Source organism: Otolemur garnettii, unplaced genomic scaffold, assembly GCF_000181295.1.
Source record: "Otolemur garnettii isolate 467f Iridium unplaced genomic scaffold, OtoGar3 scaffold00070, whole genome shotgun sequence".
In the NCBI taxonomy this organism is placed as follows: Eukaryota; Metazoa; Chordata; class Mammalia; order Primates; family Galagidae; genus Otolemur; species Otolemur garnettii.
This window is the reverse complement of record NW_003852465.1, coordinates 3,962,272-3,981,340: the sequence shown is the minus strand read 5'-3', so window position 1 is coordinate 3,981,340 and position 19,069 is coordinate 3,962,272.

The window sequence follows — 19,069 nt, the reverse complement described above, 5'->3', positions numbered from 1 at the left end:
TCTTCCCTTCTGATCAGCTGAATACATATTTGTTACCAGCTAATAAAATTGGCCTCAGAATAAAACCAAAGCCAAGAGATAGAGGGGAGAGGACAGAAAGAAAAAAAGAAAGGAAAGGAAAAGAGGCCTTGGGCAGTGGTTCGCACCTGTAATACCAGCACTTCGGGAAGTCAACGTGGGAGGATCACTGCAGTCCAGGAGTTTGAGACCAGCCTGGGCCACATACCAAGACCCTGTCTCTACAATTTTTTTTAATTATTTGTGTATGATAGCTCCCACCTACAAGCTACTCAGGAGGCAGAAGCGGGGAGAGGGCTTGAGCAAGGAGTTTGAGGCTGTAGTGAGCCATGATGATGCCACTGCACTTCAGCATGGGCAATAGTAAGACCCTGTCTCAAAAAAAATCTTTTTTCTAAAGAAAGCACTTTTAAGAGTTTGTGTTGTATTTTGGAAAATAGCCTTTTATTAATGTATCTATGGTTTGTCTTCTCATTCTCTTCTTTTTCCTGGTTTTTTTAATTTGAAAATATTTTAGGGGGTACAAATAAATAAGCAGAGTAGTATTCTTCATGCCTGTTAGTAATATTTCCCCCTCACCTCCTCCCACCTTCCTTCCCTCTCAATTACCAATAATAATTCTTAATACACAACAATGGTAGGAACAACTCAACTTTAAAATCTTCAAATATTTTAACAGACACCTCGTCAGAAAAGACATACAGATAGCTAGTAAGCATATAAAAAGATGCCCCATATCATATGTCACTAAGGAATTTCAAATTAAAAAACACTGTGATATCACTGCACCGGCATTAGAGTGGCCAAAATCCTGAACACTGACAATATTATGAGCTGGTGAGGGTGTGGGATAATCAGAACTCTCATTCGTTGCTGGTGGGAATGTAAAATGCCATAGCTACTTTGGAAGGTAGTTTGGCATTTTCTTAAAAAACTAAATATGCTCTTACCATACAATTCCACAATTACACGCCTTGGTATTCACCCAAGATCATCAAAAACCTAGACCTACACAAGGTCCTGCACATGGGATTTTATAACAGCTTTTTTCATAATTGCCAAAACTTGGAAGCAACTGAACATCCTTCAGTAGGTAAATGGATAAATAAATTGTGATATATCCACGAAAAAAAAAATAAAGCAAAACCAAGAGATGGAAAAAAGAGAGAGCAAGAAAAAGAGAAAGATCAATTTTTTATCACTGGATGTGGACTTCTGGATCTAAGCACATCTGAAGTTCCTGGACTTTGTAGTTACTGTAATATTTTGTTTAAGCAGGTTAAGTTGGGTCCTGACTCTTACATCTCATAGCCCCCTAATGTGCTATGTCACCTCAATCTGTTTAAAGCAGGGGTGTCTAACCTGCCAATTATTTGAGGACAGTGTTGCTTATCTGCGGTGTCAGATAAATATGCATGGGCCTTTGGTTTTGCTCTTCAGCTATCATTAGAGGTTGTGCATTTAATGTGTGGTCCAAGGCAATGCTTATTCTTCCGATTTGCAGCAAAGGAAAAACAAGGTTGGACACCCCCTGGTCTAAGTCCGTGATCTACATATTATGATCTCTACTTCCCCCATTTCACAGAGGCAGAAGATGTGGTCTCTTGTGATCAAAAGAACCAGGCTCTGTGGCAGCACTAGACACCCATGGAGAGAGAAGAACTGATAACAGTACATATCTTCTCTGAACAACAATAAGAAAGTAAATACACGGTGATGATTATAAAAAGTTGCTATATTCCCTAAGTCTGCAGAAATCTGTCGCACTTTCAAAAAGCTACAATTTCCAATCTGATATCCATTATACTTGGTAAGTGGTGATCTTCATGACATGGAAATTGGCTTTATTTTCCTTTCTTACCTTAAAATTGGCATCTGATATGAACGATGGGGAGTGGATGTTTGCTGCTTTGGCTGCCTCAAATTTCTTCCGTTTTCTTTGGTTACTATTTTCCTTTGAGGAATGACCTCTGGACACAGTCTGAGGAACAAGCAAATGACCTAAGCTAAATTAGTCAAAGACTCCTTCTGGGAATTTGAATATTGAACAGAAGTACAAAAGGATTATTGTTTTAATTTTGTTTCCTTATTTTGGCAGCCTCATCTTGAGAAAATCTTTGGGTAGTTTCTGCAATGTTGCCTCTGAAATGCTCCCATTTGTCTTTGGAGTCACCTAGTAGCCTCCTCATAAATTCATTTTACTCTCAAAGTTCCCCAGAATCAGTTTCTACGTCTTACACTTTGCCACTGTACCAGAGCAGACAGCTGTCTACCACATACTCACCTGAGCTCCCCTTCCACAGTGCAGAGCTGTTTCTGAGAGTTCCAGAGTGCAGAGTTGCTTCTGAGAGGCACCGCCAGGCAGGGCTCCATTTCTGTGTGCCCTGCCATCTTGTGAGTTCGCGTCACCAGTGCTCACTTATAAACTACGAATGGCAGTGATTTGTGTCATTTCCAAAAACCAAGTAGTTAAGAAGAGAGTATGCTTTCTCTACCTCTCTCTCTTTTTGATGGGTAGACTTGATGTTGTCATCCTGGATGACCTTGAATGTCACATATGGAAACGGTGGAGGCCTCTTCAGCTTGGGTCCCTGAGGAACTCTGTGGAGTAGAGAGCCACATCTTTACCATGTTCCCTCCTGTGACCCCATCTCCACCACCTCCTGGACTTAATGAGCAACTTCCATTATGTTACGCCATGGAGATTTCAAATTTCATGTATTACAGCAACTGGGAGTACTTTGATGAATACAAGCTCCAGCCAATACAAACAAAAAATGCAAAAGCATTTTATTAGCATCCTGAAGACTCTGAAACAACTGGACAAAGTCTATTTGGCAGGTGCAAGAGTCCTCTGACACTCCCAATGATCCAGCTGTCCAGATGCCAGACACTGACCCTCTCACCCTCTATCTCCCACTCTATTCTCTCCTTACTGAAGAAAATGACATTTTTCATTCTCCTCAGAAAGTACAGAAAACGCCACTTGATACAGACGCTGTGAAGGGGAATCAGGTTCTGAAGTCTGTGTCACCTTCTTAATGACATCATGGAGAAATCATAACCCTGCTGCCTTCAAAGGGACTCTGCGCCAGGAAGATGCAGGTTGGACAGCCCTAAACAAAGAAGCAAGTAATATGTCCTCTGAGACAAGGGGCTTGGAAACAGGCTGGAGAGCTATGGTTTTTATTAGCGCGTATAATCGTGCTTTCACAAGACTAGGAACTTGGAGACATAGTCTTCAAAAGTTCGAAATTTTCCACAGCTGACTACATTAACTATATTCAGTGAAATGTTTGTCCTCATTTTTTCTTGCCTATAGTTCTTTTAGTAATACTAAATTATCCTACAGAAATTTGTAGCCTCAAAAAAAAAAAGAAAAAAAGGGAAGAAAGAAATTTGTAGCCTCAAGAGAGTATGTGTGGTAGGGCAGGGACGGGGGTGGTGTACAGAATCAAAACAACTATCAAACATTCATCCAAAGACCTTTTGAGTGTTATCTGGCACCATGTCCGTAACACTCCTCAACCTGACCCTCCGGCCGGAGCCCCACCCTCTTGCCTTCCTTAGAGGGTAGCTCTTGGAGGGAAGAGCGTGGGATCTGGCTCCAGAGGAGAGAACACAATCTCATTTAAACCACAGCTCTGCCAGTTAGCCATATGTGAATCCACAACCTCCCTATGGTCACTTTCCTAGCTGCAAAATGGTGCTAACATAATATTTTCCCTGCCTCCCCTAACAGAGATAAAGAAAGATTATATTAAAATCCAGACGCAAAATCTCATCTTGCTCTGGAAGGCAGAGCTGTGGCGGGCCTGGAGTTAGGGCCCTCTCTCTCGCCCCCTCTCATTTTATTTGGCCATGTGATCATTGCCCTAAAGCTGACATCCTCTAACTAACTTTTAGCTGGGTGTTGAGCCCAACAGTGAGTCTCCTTCTCCCAGTTTTCTCAATTATAAAATAAGGAAAACAATAAAGTGCTGGCTGTTTGTTGAACCCTTGGCAAGTACACTCTTATAAGCCCAAGGTAACCAAGTCGTGTGCTGGAAGTACCACTTTCATAATCATAATTGTCCCTTAATGTTGTTTATTTTTACAAAGTTCTTGGCAATTTATTTTTTTCTTCAAAGTAAGATAGTCTCTGGTGGACTCTTTGCTTTGCACTGATTTTTCCTGCTTTTCCCACAGAGTGAAACTTAACCATTTACAGGTAGTTCTATATTCCGATACCAGAGATTTGCAGGTTTCTGGGTTTGTTTACTTTCATTCACATTAGCATGGAAAATGGCATTTGCAAAAATTCCTTCTTGCAAAGTTGGTATTTAGAGTTATTGAAGACATGTTGGGAAAAGATTATTAGCAACATGCAGAGGTGACTTACCTTAGCTATGCGGGATTATGTGCTTGATTTTGTCTAGATCTTAAGATATGAGGTCTCTAAGAAACCTGAAGCCGACCCGTAAGGAGGATCTCAGGAAAAAAGAGAGACCTAAAGAAATATTATCTGCTGATAACTTTGATGATTTTGAAGTAAATTACATATACAAAGAACAAAAGGTAAGTTCTCGTGCCCTAGATGCCATAATGTCTCCTTTTAAGCCACCTTGTCAAGATTCGTTTACAACCTTCTTACCAGTTTCCCAACACTTTCTTCCTACTCAAGCGATTGCCTACCCATCAGAGACCATAAATTAAAGCACACCAAGATAACCATTTGAAGAACATACCTCTATTAGAAAAGCTTCTTGGATAATACCCAGTATACTTGTTCCCAATTTTTATAAAGAGTTCTCTTTTTTCTCTAAAACCGCAAAGCCCCAATTCACCTCATTGGGCGATGCCCTACACATTTTTCATTTTCTAACACAAATGTCCTTTCAAGCGATGAGGTTAAAAATCACCTATGTATTTTCTCCTTCCATTTCAAAAGTGAAAGTTCTGTGTGAAGTTTAATAGTGTACAGTATAAGGTCTTAGCACAAATCGTTGCCAGCCTGAGAGACCATGACCTTGAAGGGGCCAAGATGTCACCTTAAAAGAATGTATTTTGAATTTAAGCTACCAAGCCCAGAAGAAAAACAAATTGAAACACAGCTGCAAGATCTAGACCCTGTTTTGTCTGACCATTTGGGTCTTATCTCTACCAAGAGTGAACGTTTGCAGAGAAGTATTCAGAGGAAGGGAAGGCAGGAGGAAGAGAAAGATTGAAAGAGACAGAAAGATTGAGAGGGAGAGAAGAGAAAAGGAAAGGAAGAAGGAGAGAAAATGGAAAGAAGGGATGGAAGGAACAGTGAGAGAAAGAGAGGAGGGAGAGAGAGGAGGGAGGGAAGAAGACGAAGATTATTGTCTAATTTGTCAGAAAAGTGACCTGCTTCATCTCTCAGGAGATAAGCAAGGAAGTTCATTCCCATAGTCAGTGTAGTGATATTACTACAGCACAAACTCCCAGGCACAGAGCGTTGCTTCTGAATCTCCACTTAGGAGAAGAAAAGTTGAAATTCTTTTGTTCTACAGAGAAAAAAAAAAAAAAAATATATATATATATATATAGATAGATATAGATATAGATATAGATATATAGATATATATGTTGTGGAATTTCATAAGTCTATTCTTTCCTGCATACATATGGAACATGATTCTGTCAATCTGTATGGGAGATTTTAGACACTCTGATACAGCATTATAAAAAGAAAGACACAGGCCGGGTGCAGCAGTTCCCACCTGTAATCCCAGCAATCTGGGAGGCCAAGCTGGAAAGATCACTTGAGCTCAGTAGTTTGAGACCAGCCTGAGCAAGAGTGAGACCTCATCTCTTCCAAAAATAGAAAAATTAGCTGGGCGTTGTGGTGGAGACCTATAGTCCTAGCTATTCAGGAGACTGAGGCAGGAGGATAACTTGAACCCAGGAGTTTGAGGCTGCTGTGAGCTACGGTACTCTGGCCTGGACAACAGAGTGAGACTCTATCTCAAAAAAAAAAAAAAAGACTACCCCTACTCTACCTGGAGTTGGACAGTCAATAGTCCACTACTTTGTGCCTTTGTCAACATACTCATACACTAAGTTCTAACACAGAGAGACTAGGATTTAGTTAAGCAAAAATCTTCATTTGTTTGTGTTATGATATTATCAATGTACTAAGCTCAGTTTCCATAAACCAGACAAGAAAACGAATCTTAGAACTTAGTTGTTCTTTCCCATGCAGCTATCACGTGGGTGGCTAGGTTGAATTTTTCACGTTTGACCCTGTAATTCTTCTTTGAGTCCCTTTGTTCCAGTGCACAGTCATACCGGGACACCTACGTTTCCTCACAGAGAAGATCATGATTCTGCCACTGAACCCCATTTCTCGGTATCCTCAGAAGGCAAGGGAATGCAGACCCTGCAAACCTGTTCATAATGTTTATCGGGGTGTGTAGAAAGGGATTTGCTGGGAGGTCACTGACTTTTCCATTCCTCCTTGCCAGGCTGCCTAAACCAATGAATTCCTCTCCTTCAAATGCATTCCTTGTGCTGCCTGGACTTTGAAAAGTCAGTGGATATTAATATGTTTGGCTCTATTTTCCTGGCAAAGTAGTCTCTCTGAGCTCAACTCTGGAAGAAACCTTTTTTTTCTTGCCTTCTGGCAGTCTCTAAATAAGTTAAATCGACTCATACATTTTTTAAAAGTCAATGTTCAACTGATATTCTGAGATCCTGATTTTTAGAGCTGTAGTGGAACACATATTCATTTCCCACTTCAGAAAGGTAATTTTTTATATTTTGAGAAAACACTTTTAAAATACAGTAAAAACATAATTCCAGTGATGCTACTTGACCTTTCAGCTGTGTTACTTTAATTAGAAATAAAGTGTAAGACTCTCACTAAAGTAGAAAACAAATTTTTAATGGGAATAAAACGATTACAGAAAGCCAACAGATTTGGTAAACCTCAATAATTATAAATAACACGAAAGCAAGTGTTCTTTTCATCACTAAAAAAAAAAAAAAAAATGGCATCCATGCAATCAATATCTTCAATATGATCAACTTTTTACCCTCCCCTCCCATCTATAGTCTCACATTACATCTGCTCCCTTTCCAGAGTAGGTGTTTTCTATCTGTTCTCTGGGTTATTGAGTCCCAGCTCTTCCTAGAAGAAGCAATCACCTTCTTCAATCTGGCTGAGAAGTAATAGGGCCTTACCTCCGAGCTGGGCAGAGAATGCCCGAAGTGTGAACAGTGGCTCAGGTCAAATCACGGTGGGCACGACTATGCTGGAACAGAGGATTACGTGATGAAACAAGGTCAGCACACAACTATCCTTTAAAACTTTTCATCTAAAACCACTACAAACCTTGAGCCGACGAGGTCAGAGGTGATGCTTATTTCATTTTTTTACTGGAAAAAAAAATAAGAGAAAGACAAACCACCACCCCAAGAGACAGACAGTGCTCACTTTGCCTGCCTTGCCGACATCCTGAGAGAACCTAGGAATATTCTCTTTCCACTGTACGATGTGTTTTCTTTCTCTGGATTAGTTGATTATGACTTGGCTTAAATTTTTGTTCTGCCCTCTGAACCCCGAGCTCCATGTTTGCCGTCCTCTCCTTAGCCTTCCTTTATTTTCTAAAATTGATACCATGTTGTGTGATATATTTAAAAAAATACATTCCTAACTGGAACTTTGTACTCTTTGGCCAACATCTCCCCGCTCCTTGACCCCTGCAGCCTCTGTAACCAGCCCCCTACTCTCTGCTTTTATGAATGTTACTGTTTTACATTCCACCTGCACGTGAGAACGCGCACTATTTGTCTTTTCGTGCCTAGATGTTTCACTTAGCATAACATTCTCTCATTGCCCCCATGTTCTCATGATGAATTTCCTTTTCTTAAGGATAAATAGAATTCCATGGCGTATACGGTATATACCACATTTTCTTTATCCATCCATCTGCTGACGGACACTGGGTTGATTCCATAACTTGGCTGTTGGGAACACTGCTTCAATGGGCATGTGAGGACAGACATCTCTTTAACAAACTGATTTTAAGTCTTTTGAACAAACAACTAGAAGTGGGATTGCGAAATCGTAATGGTAGTTCTATTTTTAGTTTTTTGAGGAACCTCCATACAATTTTCCACAATGGCTGTACTAATTTACATTCCCACCAACTGTGTGCAAGGGTTCTTTTTTCCTCTAGGTCCTCACCAACATTTGTTATCTTTTGTCTTTATGAAAATAGCCACTTTGACAGGCGTGAGATGATATCTCATTTGTATTCCACTAATGATGAATGATGTCGCCCGGTTTTTTATTAGGTTATTTGCTTTCTTGCTATTGTTTGAATTCCTTACATATTTTGAATATTAATCCTTTATCAGATGTATGGCTTGCAAATACTTTCTCCCAATCTGTAGGTTGTCTCTTTACATTGTAAATTGTTTCCTTTGCTGTGCAGAAACTTTTTAATTTGCTGTAACCCCATTTGTCTACTTTGACTTTTGTTGCCTAGGCTTTTAGGGTAAGGTTCAAAAAATTATGACCTAGATGATCTATTTGCCTCTATGTATTCATCTAGTAGTTTTACAGGGTTTTTTTTCTTAAGTTTTTAATTCTTTGTAAGCTGATTTTTATACACGGTGTGAGATAAGATTCCAATTTTATTCTTCTGTTTGTGGATATTCAGTTGTCCCAACACCAATTATTGAAGAGTTGAAGAAACTATCCTTTTTCCATTGTATATTCTCAGCACATTTGTGAAAAATCAATTGACCTGACCAGGCACAGTGGCTCACACTTGTAATCCTAGCACTCTGGGAGACTGAGGCAGGTGGATTGCTGGAGCTCACAGGTTCAAGACCAGCCTGAGCAAAAGTGAGACCCCATCTCTACTAAAAATAGAAAAATGGAGGCAAGATAGCTTCAACACAAAAGTTAGAGGTTTCTGTGAGCTATGATGCTACAGCACTTTACCCAGGGCAATAGCTGGAGACTTTGTCTCAAAAAAAGAAAAAAATCAATTGACCTTACATGCATGAGTTCATTTCTGACATCATTTGAACAAATGAGTTCAATCTGTACCACTGGTTAATGTGTCTATTATTTTTTCCAGTACTTTGCTGTTTTAATCACTATAACTTGGCAGTGCAGTTAAATCAGAAAATGTGATGCCATTAGCTTTGTTCTTTTTGTTCATGATTGTCTTGGCTATTTGGGGGTTTTGTGGGACCATATGAATTTGGGGAGCTTTTTTCTACTTCTATGAAAAAGGTCATTGGAGTTCTGGTAGGGATTGCACTGAATCTGTAAATCACCTTAGGTAGTATGAAAGAATTCGTATTGTTAAAATGTCCAATCTATGAACCCATGCTATCTTTCCATTTATTTATTTCTATGTTCAATTTGTCATCCGCATTTTATAGGTTTTAGTGTATAGAACTTTTACCTCCATAGTTACATTTATTCCTAAGTACGATGTTTTTTGAGTTATTGTAAATGTAATTGTCTTCTTGATGTCCTTTTTAGTAGTTTGTTAGCATACAGAAATGTTATGGACTGTTATGTATTGATTCTGTATCCTGCAACTTAAATGAATTTATTAGTCCTGGTTTTTTGGTACAGCCTTTAGGGTTTCCCATATGTAAGATCACCTTATCAGCAAACAGCAATAATTTTACTTTTTCCTGTCCTGTTTAGATCCCTTTTTTCCTGTTGCCCAATTGCTCATGCAAGGACTTTCAGTAGTATTTACAAGAAGTTGCAAAAGTGGGCATCCACATCTTCTTCCTGATTTTAGAGGGAAATATTTCAGAGTTTTACTATTGGATATAATGTTAGCTGTGGGCTTATCAAATACAGCCTTTACTATACTGAGGCACATTCCTTTGCTACTTAATTTGTTGAGAGATTTTATTATAAAAGGATGTTGAATTTTGTCAGATGATTTTTCTGCCTGTGATGAGATGACCATATGGCTTTTGTCCTTCTATTAATGTGATGCATCACATTTATTAATTTGAGTATGTTGAACTTCCCCTGGATCCCAGGAATATATCTCTCTTGATGATGGTGAATGGCCCTTTTAATATGCGATTGAATTTGATTTGCTCTCTGTTCATTACCCCACAATTTTCTTCTCTTATCATGTTCTCATCTGCTTTGATATCAGGGTAATACTGGCCTTACAAAATGAGTCTGGAATTATACTTCCTCTTCAATTTTTTGGAAGAGTTTGAGAAGAATTGGTATTAGCGCTGTTAAATTTTTGGTAGAATTCATCCCTGAAGCCATCACATCCTGGCCTTTTCTTTGATTAAAGATTTTTTTATTACTAATTATCTCTTTGCTTATTGGTCTGTTCATATTTTGTATTTCTTCATGATTCAGTCTTGTTAGGTGATATATATCTAGGAATTTATTAATTTTTTTTTAGGTTAACCAATCTGTTGGCATGTAATTGTTCACGGTATTCTCTTATGACTTTTTTTTCTTTATGATTTTATTACCATCTTCTTTTTTCTTAGTCTAGCTACAGGTTTGTCAACTTTATCTTCTAAAAAAAACTTAGTTTCATTAATTTTTCTATTGTTTTTCTAATCTTTATTTCTGTTTTGATTTTTGTTATTTCCTTTTTTCTGCTAACTTTGAGCTTAGTTTGTTCTTTTTCCACTTACATGAAGTATAATTTACACTGTTTATTATGAAAACTTTCTTATTTTTGTTATAAACACTTATTGCTATAAATGTCTCTCTTAGAGCTGTCCTTGCTATACCCCAAGGTTTTGATTTGTTGTATTTTCATGTTGATTTATCTAAGGACATTTTTAATTTATCCTTTGATTTCTTCTTTGACACATTGGTTGTTCAGGACCATGTTGTTTAATTTCCACAGGTTTGTGAATATTCCAAGACTTCCCCTGTTACTTATTTCTAGTTTCATATCATTGTGATTTAAAAAGATGCCTGGCATGATTTCAATCCTCTCAAATTTGTTAAGACATGTTTTGTAGACTAACATATGATTTATCCTAAAAATGTTCCATGTGCACTTGAAAAGAATATATTGCTGTTGGAATGTTCTGTATATGCTTATTAGGTCCATTTGGTCTACAGTGTAGTTCAAGTCCAATGTTTTCTTATTAATCTTCTGTATAGGCAATCTATTGTTCAAAGAGGAGTATTAAAGTCCCCTACTATTATTATATTTCAATCTATTTCTCCCTTTAGATCCCTTAGTATTTGCTTTATATGCCTAGGGGCTCCGTATTATGTGTAGATCCAATTGATGAATTGATCTCCTTCTCATTATATGATGTTCTTCTTCTATGTCATTTTTTTTTTAGTTTTTGACTTAAAGTCTATGTGGTCTGACACAAGTATAGCTATCCCTACTCTCTTTTGGTTTCCCATCCCTTCACTCTTAGTCCATATCATAAAAATTATGTGAGTCTCCTGTATGCAGCATATAGTTGAGACCCTCACCTTCCTCGGTCTCAATTTATGTTGATATCACTACCTGATTTTACAAAACTAGACTAAGTACTCCATTCAGTGTTGCCACAGCCTTTATCCTGGGTCTTTTAATTGCTTATCTATGTTATTGAGAATAAGGACTTATGTTGTTGAGAACAAGGACTGAGATATCAGCTGGCAGGATGGCAGAGGCAAGGAAGGAGTGTCTGATACATAGTCACTGAGTGAATGAATTAATCATAATTTTTATTTCCTCATTCTCTCCCACTCTTCTCTTATCACCCATTCTTTGTCATGCCATCTACCTTAATGACTGGAAATAGAAGAGCGTTGTAGAGGAAAAAGAAGAAAACCACTAATTTGGTTTCAGAAGCACCAGAAGTCTTAAACCTACTATTGCACTATTTATGCTACCTTGGATTTAGTTTCATGTTCAGTGTTTGTCAGATTTATTATTATGATGAAAACATATAATATATTCAAAAACAGTTTATAAACTGTAAAGTATTATCCAAATGTAAAGCACTATTAACATTATGGTGTTTTTCCATACCCATCTGTTGAATACAACACCTGCTATGGCTAGACAAAAGTTATACCAAAATCTTTCATGGCTGTGGCATTCATCCTGTTGAATGTTATTAGTCAGTCTCATAGGAACAGATGAAAAACAGCATGAGTTGGTGCCACAAATACGTAGATATGTGAAATTCAATTCAAAGAATCAGAAAGTGGCTTACTCCCACTTCTGGATTCTAAACCTACCCAGTATTTAGCTTTATCCTTTTATTGCTCTCCAAATAAACACACTTTCTTCCCTGACCTATATACTTTGCTCCTGTGTCCCACCATAGGGACTGCCTTTTCAGTTATCCAATATCATTAATCTCAACTACAAATTTTCTTTTGTGATAAGCTTCTTCCATCAAGTCACACACAGAGTCATTCCCTGTAAAGAGTATGTTCCTATATTTGTCCATTCATCTCATAAACATTTACTAACCTCTTGCTATGTGTCAAGTATAGCTCTGGATGTTATGGGGAACACCAAAATGAATGAATACTATTCCTTCTTCAGAAGAACTCAAATTCAATGCAGGAAGAGTCAAACTAAACAAATAACTATTACCTAATGTTGGGGGAAAAATCTAGCCAGGTGTGGTGGCTCATTCCTATAATCCTAGCACAAGGCTTGATGCCCTGAGTTCAAGACTAGTCTGAGCAAAAGCAAGACCCCATCTCTACAAAAAACACAGAAATCACCCAGGCATGATAGTATGTGCCAATATCCCCAGCTACCTGTGTGGCTCAGACGGGAGGATTTCTTGAGCCCAAGAGTATGAGATTGCTGTGAACTTGGCTGACATCACTACACTCTAGCCTGGAGACTGAGAGAGACTCTGTCTCAACAAAAGAAAAACAAGACAGCCATTGCCGTACATTGAGCTCCATAGAGATAGCTCCAAGGCAAGTGTGAGATGGACGGGCACTGGGCGACTCTGGGCCTCACTGAGGAAAAATAACTACACGTGGGTAAATGACGTCCTACAGAGGCCGAGAAGCAAAATGTCATCATATGCATTTTTGGTGCAAACTTGTCAGTAGGAGTACAAGAAGAAGCACCCAGATGCTCCAGTCAACTTCTCAGAGTTTTCTAAGAAGTGCTCAGAGAGATGGAAGACTATGTCTGCTAAAGAGAAAGGAAAATTTGAAAGTATGGCAAAGGCGGATGAGGCTTGTTATGAAAGAGAAATGAAAACCTATATCCCTCCTACAGGGGAAAAAAAAAAGAAGTTCAAGGATCCCAATGCACCAAAAGGGGCCTCCTTCGGCCTTGTTCTTGTCCTGTTCTGAGTATCATCCACAGATCAAAGGAGAACATGCGGCCCATCCACTGGTGATGCTGCAGAGAAGCTGGGAGAGATGTGGAGTAACACTGCTGCGGGTGACAAGTAGCCTTGTGAAGGCTGCAAAGCCGAAGGAAAAATACGAAAAGGATATTGCTGCATACTGAGCTAAAGGAAAGCCTGAAAGCAGCAAAAAAGGGAGTCACCAAGGCTGAAAAAGAAAGAAAAAGAAAAAAGATGAAGAAGAAGATGATGATGAATAAGTTGATTCTAGCACAATTTTTTTCTTATCTACAAAGCATTTAACACCCCCGATATACAACTCTCTCTTTTTAAAGAAAAAAATTGAAATGTAAGGCTGTTAAAGATCTATTTTTAAACTGTACAGTGTCTTTTTTTGTATAGTTAACACACTACTGAATGTGTCCTTAGATAGCCATGTCCTGGTGGTATTTCAACAGCCACTAACCTTGCCTGGTACAGTATGGGGGTTGTAAATTGGCATGAAAATTTAAAGCAGGTTCCTGTTGGTGCACAGCACAAATTAGTTATATATGAGATGGCAAGTTTTTCATCTTTAGTTGTCTCTGATGCAGCTTACATGAAATAATTTTTGTTCTGTTAACTGAATACCACTCTGTAACTGCAAAAAAAAAAAAAAAGTTGCAACTGTTTTGTTGACATTCTGAATGCTTCTATATAAATATATTTTATTAAAAAAAAAAGCAAAACAAAAAAAATCTAAAAAGATCCAACCAATGCATTATGACAGTATGAAACAAGAAATGATAGTTTCTATTCAGGGCAAGTACAGAAGGCTTCACAGAGAAGGTTAATTTGAGCTAGGCCTTGAAGAGAGATTAAGTTTGTCTATCCAAGAAAAAACTCTGAGCAAAGGAAGAAGGCCCATTTGGAGAACTGTGAATTCTGCATGCACAAGGTACATGGAAGGGTACAGAAAGACTTTAACCTGATAAAATCAAATTGAAGTCAAACAGAAATTTCTTATGGCCATGAGATAAATACTTATTTTACTCAGACAAGTTATATATAGCCCTAAAGTAAACTGAAGAAGTAGCAAAATGTTGCTGAACATTCATTAATTCAATATGTATTATGGAGCAACCTTAACTAGGACTGTGCCAGGGGCTGGAAATAGAGCAGGAAGGGCTCTGGTGAAGAGACTGACCGACTGATAAAGAGTTGTCACAATACGGTGTGGCAGTGGTCAATACAGGGTGCCAGCCCAGAGGGAAGTCAGGAAGGAGGAAGGGAGGGGAGGAGGAACCCAAAAACTTAACTCCATGGGTGGAAAAAAACTGGTGTGTCTCCTTGGTCTCTCTACCTCTAGTGTCAGGGAAGGACCTAATTCATTGTAGATATTAGATAAATATACTGTGTCAACTGAATGAGTGATGAATGACTATAACATGAAGTTCTATCTATCTCAAACCATGAGGATGAATAGAAATAGCCAGATGAGATATTGTAGGAAGGCACCCTATTGAAAACTTTCAGAAGTATACACAAGAGTGATTTTTTTCAGTCCAAATTTAATAATTTTCCCCTCATCCCCACCAATTTACTCTTGTAGCTTGTTGACCCTCCCCTAGCATAGGGTATGTGCTTGCCAATAGGGCCAATCCAATAATGCCTTTTCTTTTGTAAGACACAGGTCCTAGCACTGAACTTTACATAAGGTACTAAATAAGATGAATGTGTTAGATGGATGGATGGATGGATGGATGAGTGTGTGAGTGAGTCATTCATATGCAAGAAGCTGGACATAATAAAGTATAATTACAGAACTTTACCTCACTTTATGTATTCTTCTGGCCCATTGATGTGACTAGGAAAGTGTAGCCACCATATTTTAACTTCATTTTAAACAAAGATATATAAAAGTTAATGATGTAGACCCTTGTCCAAGAATCACTGCTCTCATTAAAATAGGACAAAAATGCAAATTATACATTCAAAATACAACCAAATATATCACATAATAGTACCATAAATTAAGAGTGTTAAATAATTCAGGAACCATTAGGAAAGAATTCTCCATTAAAATTTAATTATCAAAACCATGCAAGGGATTTTTTTTTCTTTTAAACATATGCTTTCTTGTTAAAAAAAAAAATCCATCCACCTATTCTCAAAGATACTAGTCTTACCCACGTGCTGCCATGCTCCAAATGCATAACTTAACTGTCACTGATCTAAGTCATCTGTTTTCCACATATGCCAATTTTTTTGAAAGTTCTTCAAATATCAGATTTTAATGATATCTAAGCTTGCCACATGTTCAAGACTTAGGCTGGCAGTCAATGAATTTGCATAACATTCTACTAGACCTCCAAAAGATTTTGGGTTTTAATGATAATATTAGTAACAATATATAATATGTATTCACATCTAATGTTTTAACAGGCTACCCACAGAGCAAACATTATTTCTAACAATTACAATATGCAATACAGTCAAAGTTGTCACCATAAATACTTCCTCAGAACTTCCAAGCTAATTTGGGCCTGTATATACCAATATCCAGGGTATAAATTGCTAACCTCTCTGGAGGACGCTATACACCATGTTTCCAAGTCTCCAAATCCACATTTCCTTTAATCTAGGAATTATAAAAATAGGAACTGAACTTAAGAAAATAAGGGTAAGCTTAAAGTTTTGCTAAAAGGAAAATTATCTCAGAGTTTTTGTAATAGCAAAATACTGGGAAAAAAAATCTTATATGTCTAACTACAGCCAGGAAAAAATACAACATATGAAAACATTTATAGATGTTACTATTATAGTCACAGTATACAATTAAATAGAAAAAGCATGTTACGAAATAGCACATTGAATGATCTTAATGTGTACTTGTGTGTACACATACTCAGAGGACCTGGAAGGACACACCCAGGTTTTTATCATGGCAGTCTCTAGGTGGTAGGGCTACCAATGAGGCTTCATTCCTCCTTTCATGTATTTGTATTTTCTGTTTTACTTTTTCACCGTGAACATCACTTTTACAACTTAAGAAAAGTTTAGTTTGAATTTTTTTTTTAATTATAGTTTTACCTTTTCAAAAAAATGTACTTAGGCCTTAAAAAGAGTAGCCCACAATTTAAGTCTGCTGCCATCAGGTGGTGGGATGCTTTACCCATCTTTTCTGAATGAAGAGACCCTAGCCAGGAAGGCTGGTGCACTCACAGTCTCAGCTACTCAAAAGGCTAAGGTAGGAGAATCACTTAAGTCCAGGAGTTTAAGACCAGCCCGAGCAACACAGTGAGATCCCATCTCTTTTAAAAAGAAAAAACAGACCCTAGGTTTCACACCTCAATATTGTATGTCCCTGCAAATTCAAAATGTATGTTTAAAACAAAAGAATGAGTTCAAAATATTCCTATCTTGGAAAACTATAATAAGCCTTCCATTCTTCTTATTTGTCTTGGTCCTCTGCCTCTTATCTTTGTAATCATTGGAAGAAAGTTGGGTTGACTGAACTCTGAAATCTGTCAATGGGCTAACCTTGTCCCCTCTCCCCACACACACATGCTGTTTATAATCAGGATTTTCCCCACACGTTATTTAATAAAATGACTTCTAACTAAATATGTGAACTCAATTTATCATTCCTATCAGTTTCCGGGGCAATAGTTTGCTACCTAAAACATTCAATATGTTCTAATATTTAAGTTGTATCTTTCTTATTCATGGGTAACTGCCATCTCCCACACAGAAGTAGATGATACCCCAACATCCCCACATGCAAATCCATTTTAGCAGCAAAATTCTCAAGCAAGAACATTTCTACAGATGTGCATTCCACCCTCTTTAGAGGGTTGTGTTTCCCAGAAAATGAAGAGGATTAGAAGCCCAAGAAAGACCAGGACAGTGTTACCACACACAACAGACTTTTAAATAGTGTTCCACTTCTACATATTTCCATTTTCAACCTTTTAGCTTGTCGTTTCCTTAGACATATAACCAAGATCTCTCCAAAATAATACGAAAAAGAGAGGGGCATCTTTGATCTGTTTGCAGACAGGACAACCAACCTCACTGTTAAGATCTCAATATATATATATATTTTTTTAGTCAGACCATTTATTTGCCTAAGGCTGAGATGAAAATTAAAGCCATATGAAGTTTTAATCTATAAAAATACTGAAATAACAGAAGTGGGAGGAAAAAAAATCATAGGTATGTGTGTACAAGAATTCCATCTAACATCGTGGTAAAGAATGTGGCCTCTGAGTCAGACAGAACTAGGTTCATAATCCTTAACTGACCGTTTTCTAGCATTGTCAGTTTGGGCTATCTGCTTAACACGTGAAAAACCTCAGTAACAAAATCAGTAAAAAGGGGGGGCTATAAAGTACCTAGGCCACAAGGTCATCATGAGGATTAAATGAGATAAGTCATGTAAAACACTTGGTACACAGTCAGTGCTCATAAATGCAGGTCACCAGCCATTCTTTCCAAGACATCGCCATCTGTCATGCAGCCTGGTTATCAGGAATCCCCTGGGTGTAGATTAGCAGATGACTTACATAATATATTTGGTGGTAGATAAAGTGCTCTTGTGCCTTCTCTGTACCACCCAGTCTGCCCTTGAAAGTGTTTCCCAGCCTGCAGTGAAAGTCACAGGCGCTCAGGCCTGCAGCCACAAAAGGAATGTGGCTCTTAAAAGCTTAGGACAGACCCCAGATATGGGGCAGTTAACTTATCGAGAGGAAATGGGCTCTGGTTTTCTTTGCAGGCCTCAGATTCAGGAGCTGCAAAGTTGAGTCACCAGCTTGCTATCTGACCCCGGGCCAGCCACTTAACCTCTCCCCGACCCCATTTCCTTACTTAAGATCAACTCTGCTCATGTCCCATTTAAGGCATTATCTCTCCCCACAAAACTCTGTAGTGAGTAAGGAAGGTGTCCTATAGATCCTGAAAATTAATTATTTGGTGTCTTGGATTTACAAAATAGAACTAGGAAAAGGTTGGGATATGCGTTAAGTCCAGCTATGCTTTTCGGTGTTTTGGGTATTATTTTAAGAGCTCTCATCCTGGAAAAAAATCACCAACCCAGACAATAAGCTTTGTCTGACACTGTGACCCTAGCTCCTGATGAAGCTTTCTTGTGTTGGTAATTCTGGGGGTGACAGAATAGAAGAGAACAGGAGCCCCTTTGTCAGGCAGTAGTCAAGAGGGAAATAAATTTTAGTTATTTAAAGAGAGTTTAGGACAAGCACATCATCTGTTAGAGAACTAAGCCAGAAGTTGGAGTATTAGGTTTTACCCTCAGCCACTGTCTCTCTACTTGAACTAATGAACTATGCCAATGACCCACTTATACTAGGTAACTGTACACAGGCACCCCCAAATATGCAAACTTCTCACCGTCTGGGGATCTACCGGGGACACTTTGAACGCAGAGGTGTACTGTGCTGGCCTCACTCACACCATGCCTCGCTCCACCAATGCTAACACCCAGGGCGGCCATGAGGAAATGAAGGGGTTAAAGTGTCAAGCCTAAAAACACCTGTCAGATTTTTCAAACTTCAACCATGTTCAATTAACAAAACCTTATGAAATGTTCTACAGCCTACACCTTTCCCTGCCTCCTTGCTGACTTGAACTCAGCCGAATCACCGTTAATTGATTCTCTGACCTATAATAATCTATCTGCTTCCTCACTTATCACCAGAAGCAGCCCTTGCTGCTTCTAATTTGGTCCTTTGAAGTTACTGAGAAATCA